This window comes from Schistocerca serialis, chromosome 5, assembly GCF_023864345.2.
Source record: "Schistocerca serialis cubense isolate TAMUIC-IGC-003099 chromosome 5, iqSchSeri2.2, whole genome shotgun sequence".
Classification (NCBI taxonomy): Eukaryota; Metazoa; Arthropoda; class Insecta; order Orthoptera; family Acrididae; genus Schistocerca; species Schistocerca serialis.
Window position 1 is genome coordinate 685,193,641 of NC_064642.1, and position 6,000 is coordinate 685,199,640.

Below are 6,000 nucleotides of genomic sequence, written 5' to 3' on the forward strand. Positions count from 1 at the left end.
AAAGTATAAACCACAAAAAAATGCTTACCAATGAAACAAAATGTGTCGTGCTCCTCACCCTCTCCCCTCCCTGTGGTGCAACAGATGTCCCTTTCTCCAAAAATGTACTCAATGGGACCGTAGTGTTGCAACCACACACAAGTTGACCTGCTATGAGGAAAATACGAGTTAGTACATTTCAAACATGAAATAGGTCATTTTAAAATCAACATAAAAAACCAAAATTCCAGAAGTATAAACCACAAAAAAATGCTTACCAATGGAAGAAAATGTGTCGTGCTCCTCACCCTCCTCCCTCCCTGTGGTGCAACAGATGTCCCTTTCTCCAAAAATGTACTCAACGGGACCGTAGTGTTGCAACCACACACAAGTTGACCTGCTGTGATGAAAATACGAGTTAGTACTTTACAAACATGAAATAGGTCATTTTAAAATCAACATAAAAAACCAAAATTCCAAAAGTATAAACCACAAAAAAATGCTTACCAATGAAACAAAATGTGTCCTGCTCCTCACCCTCCTCCCTCCCTGTGGTGCAACAGATGTCCCTTTCTCCAAAAATGTACTCAATGGGACCGTAGTGTTGCAACCACACACAAGTTGACCTGCTGTGAGGAAAAAACGAATTAGTACATTTCAAGCATGAAATAGGTCATTTTAAAATCAACATAAAAAACCAAAATTCCAAAAGTATAAACCACAAAAAAATGCTTACCAATATAACAAAATGTGTCGTGCTCCTCACCCTCTCCCCTCCCTGTGGTGCAACAGATGTCCCTTTCTCCAAAAATGTACTCAATGGGACCGTAGTGTTGCAACCACACACAAGTTGACCTGCTGTGAGGAAAATACGAGTTAGTACATTTCAAACATGAAATAGGTCATTTTAAAATCAACATGAAAAACCAAAATTCCGAAAGTTTAAACTACAAGAAAATGCTTACCAATGAAACAAAATGTGTCGTGCTCCTCACCCTCTCCCCTCCCTGTGGTGCAACAGATGTCCCTTTCTCCAAAAATGTACTCAATGGGACCGTAGTGTTGCAACCACACACAAGTTGACCTGCTGTGAGGAAAATACGAGTTAGTACATTTCAAACATGAAATAGGTCATTTTAAAATCAACATAAAAAACCAAAATTCCAAAAGTATAAACTACAAGAAAATGCTTACCAATGAAACAAAATGTGTCGTGCTCCTCACCCTCTCCCCTCCCTGTGGTGCAACAGATGTCCCTTTCTCCAAAAATGTACTCAATGGGACCGTAGTGTTGCAACCACACACAAGTTGACCTGCTGTGAGGAAAATACGAGTTAGTACATTTCAAACATGAAATAGGTCATTTTAAAATCAACATAAAAAACCAAAATTCCAAAAGTTTAAACTACAAGAAAATGCTTACCAATGAAACAAAATGTGTCGTGCTCCTCACCCTCTCCCCTCCCTGTGGTGCAACAGATGGCCCTTTCTCCAAAAATGTACTCAATGGGACCGTAGTGTTGCAACCACACACAAGTTGACCTGCTGTGAGGAAAATACGAGTTAGTACATTTCAAACATGAAATAGGTCATTTTAAAATCAACATAAAAAACCAAAATTCCAAAAGTTTAAACTACAAGAAAATGCTTGCCAATGAAAGAAAATGTGTCGTGCTCCTCACCCTCTCCCCTCCCTGTGGTGCAACAGATGTCCCTTTCTCCAAAAATGTACTCAATGGGACCGTAGTGTTGCAACCACACACAAGTTGACCTGCTGTGAGGAAAATACGAGTTAGTACATTTCAAACATGAAATAGGTCATTTTAAAATCAACATAAAAAACCAAAATTCCAAAAGTTTAAACTACAAGAAAATGCTTACCAATGAAACAAAATGTGTCGTGCTCCTCACCCTCTCCCCTCCCTGTGGTGCAACAGATGTCCCTTTCTCCAAAAATGTACTCAATGGGACCGTAGTGTTGCAACCACACACAAGTTGACCTGCTGTGAGGAAAAAACGAGTTAGTACATTTCAAACATGAAATAGGTCATTTTAAAATCAACATAAAAAACCAAAATTCCAAAAGTTAAACCACAAAAAAATGCTTACCAATATAACAAAATGTGTCGTGCTCCTCACCCTCTCCCCTCCCTGTGGTGCAACAGATGTCCCTTTCTCCAAAAATGTACTCAATGGGACCGTAGTGTTGCAACCACACACAAGTTGACCTGCTGTGAGGAAAATACGAGTTAGTACATTTCAAACATGAAATAGGTCATTTTAAAATCAACATAAAAAACCAAAATTCCAAAAGTTTAAACTACAAGAAAATGCTTACCAATGAAACAAAATGTGTCGTGCTCCTCACCCTCTCCACTCCCTGTGGTGCAACAGATGTCCCTTTCTCCAAAAATGTACTCAATGGGACCGTAGTGTTGCAACCACACACAAGTTGACCTGCTGTGAGGAAAATACGAGTTAGTACATTTCAAACATGAAATAGGTCATTTTAAAATCAACATAAAAAAACCAAAATTCCAAAAGTATAAACCACAAAAAAATGCTTACCAATGAAACAAAATGTGTCGTGCTCCTCACCGTCCTCCCTCCCTGTGGTGCAACAGATGTCCCTTTCTCCAAAAATGTACTCAATGGGACCGTAGTGTTGCAACCACACACAAGTTGACCTGCTGTGAGGAAAATACGAGTTAGTACATTTCAAACATGAAATAGGTCATTTTAAAATCAACATAAAAAACCAAAATTCCAAAAGTATAAACCACAAAAAAATGCTTACCAATGAAACAAAATGTGTCGTGCTCCTCACCCTCCTCCCTCCCTGTGGTGCAACAGATGTCCCTTTCTCCAAAAATGTACTCAATGGGACCGTAGTGTTGCAACCACACACAAGTTGACCTGCTGTGAGGAAAATACGAGTTAGTACATTTCAAACATGAAATAGGTCATTTTATAATAAACATAAAAAACCAAAATTCCAAAAGTATAAACCACAAAAAAATGCTTACCAATGAAACAAAATGTGTCCTGCTCCTCACCCTCCTTCCTCCCTGTGGTGCAACAGATGTCCCTTTCTGGAAAAATGTACTCAATGGGACCGTAGTGCTGCAACCACACACAAGTTGACCTGCTGTGAGGAAAATACGAGTTAGTACATTTCAAACATGAAATAGGTCATTTTAAAATCATAATATAAAACCAAAATTCCAAAAGTATAAACCACAAGAAAATGCTTACCAATGAAACAAAATGTGTCGTGCTCCTCACCCTCCTCCCTCCCTATGGTGCAACAGATGTCCCTTTCTCCAAAAATGTACTCAATGGGACCGTAGTGTTGCAACCACACACAAGATGACCTGCTGTGAGGAAAATACGAGTTAGTACATTTCAAACATGAAATAGGTCATTTTAAAATCAACATAAAAAACCAAAATTCCAAAAGTATAAACCACAAAAAAATGCTTACCAATGAAACAAAATGTGTCCAGCTCCTCACCCTCCTCCCTCCCTGTGGTGCAACACATGTCCCTTTCTCCAAAAATGTACTCAATGGGACCGTAGTGTTGCAACCACACACAAGTTGACCTGCTGTGAGGAAAATGCGAGTTAGTACATTTCAAACATGAAATAGGTCATTTTAAAATCAACATAAAAAACCAAAATTCCAAAAGTATAAACCACAAAAAAATGCTTACCAAAGAAACAAAATGTGTCGTGCTCCTCACCCTCCTCCCTCCCTGTGGTGCAACAGATGTCCCTTTCTCCAAAAATGTACTCAATGGGACCGTAGTGTTGCAACCACACACAAGTTGACCTGCTGTGAGGAAAATACGAGTTAGTACATTTCAAACATGAAATAGGTCATTTTAAAATCAACATAAAAGACCAAAATTCCAAAAGTATAAACCACAAAAAAATGCTTACCAATGAAACAAAATGTGTCGTGCTCCTCACCCTCCTCCCTCCCTGTGGTGCAACGGATGTCCCTTTCTCCAAAAATGTACTCAATGGGACTGTAGTGTTGCAACCACACACAAGTTGACCTGCTGTGAGGAAAATACGAGTTAGTACATTTCAAACATGAAATAGGTCATTTTAAAATCAACATAAAAAACCAAAATTCCAAAAGTATAAACCACAAAAAAATGCTTACCAATGAAACAAAATGTGTCGTGCTCCTCACCCTCCTCCCTCCCTGTGGTGCAACAGATGTCCCTTTCTGGAAAAATGTACTCAATGGGACCGTAGTGTTGCAACCACACACAAGTTGTACTGCTGTGAGGAAAATACGAGTTAGTACATTTCAAACATGAAATAAGTCATTTTAAAATCAACATAAAAAACCAAAATTCCAAAAGTATAAACCACAAAAAAATGCTTACCAATGAAACAAAATGTGTCGTGCTCCTCACCCTCCTCCCTCCCTGTGGTGCAACAGATGTCCCTTTCTCCAAAAATGTACTCAATGGGACCGTAGTGTTGCAACCACACACAAGTTGACCTGCTGTGAGGAAAATACGAGTTAGTACATTTCAAACACGAAATAGGTCATTTTAAAATCAACATAAAAAACGAAAATTCCAGAAGTATAAAACACAAAAAAATGTTTACCAATGAAACAAAATGTGTCGTGCTCCTCACCCTCCTCCCTCCCTGTGGTGCAACAGATGTCCCTTTCTCCAAAAATGTACTCAGTGGGACCGTAGTGTTGCAACCACACACAAGTTGACCTGCTGTGAGGAAAATACGAGTTAGTACATTTCAAACATGAAATAGGTCATTTTAAAATCTACATAAAAAACCAAAGTTCCAAAAGTGTAAACCACAAAAAAATGCTTACCAATGAAACAAAATGTGCCGTGCTCCTCACCCTCCTCCCTCCCTGTGGTGCAACAGATGTCCCTTTCTCCAAAAATGTACTCAATGGGATCGTAGTGTTGCAACCACACACAAGTTGACATGCTGTGAGGAAAATATGAGTTAGTACATTTCAAACATGAAATAGGTCATTTTAAAGTCAACATAAAAAACCAAAATTCCAAAGTATAAACCACAAAAAAATGCTTACCAAAGAAAAAAAATGTGTCGTGCTCCTCACCCTCCTCCCTCCCTGTGGTGCAACAGATGTCCCTTTCTCCAAAAATGTACTCAATGGGACCGTAGTGTTGCAACCACACACAAGTTGACCTGCTGTGAGGAAAATACGAGTTAGTACATTTCAAACATGAAATAGGTCATTTTAAAATCAACATAAAAGACCAAAATTCCAAAAGTATAAACCACAAAAAAATGCTTACCAATGAAACAAAATGTGTCGTGCTCCTCACCCTCCTCCCTCCCTGTGGTGCAACGGATGTCCCTTTCTCCAAAAATGTACTCAATGGGACTGTAGTGTTGCAACCACACACAAGTTGACCTGCTGTGAGGAAAATACGAGTTAGTACATTTCAAACATGAAATAGGTCATTTTAAAATCAACATAAAAAACCAAAATTCCAAAAGTATAAACCACAAAAAAATGCTTACCAATGAAACAAAATGTGTCGTGCTCCTCACCCTCCTCCCTCCCTGTGGTGCAACAGATGTCCCTTTCTGGAAAAATGTACTCAATGGGACCGTAGTGTTGCAACCACACACAAGTTGTACTGCTGTGAGGAAAATACGAGTTAGTACATTTCAAACATGAAATAAGTCATTTTAAAATCAACATAAAAAACCAAAATTCCAAAAGTATAAACCACAAAAAAATGCTAACCAATGAAACAAAATGTGTCGTGCTCCTCACCCTCCTCCCTCCCTGTGGTGCAACAGATGTCCCTTTCTCCAAAAATGTACTCAATGGGACCGTAGTGTTGCAACCACACACAAGTTGACCTGCTGTGAGGAAAATACGAGTTAGTACATTTCAAACACGAAATAGGTCATTTTAAAATCAACATAAAAAACGAAAATTCCAGAAGTATAAAACACAAAAAAATGTTTACCAATGAAACAAAATGTGTC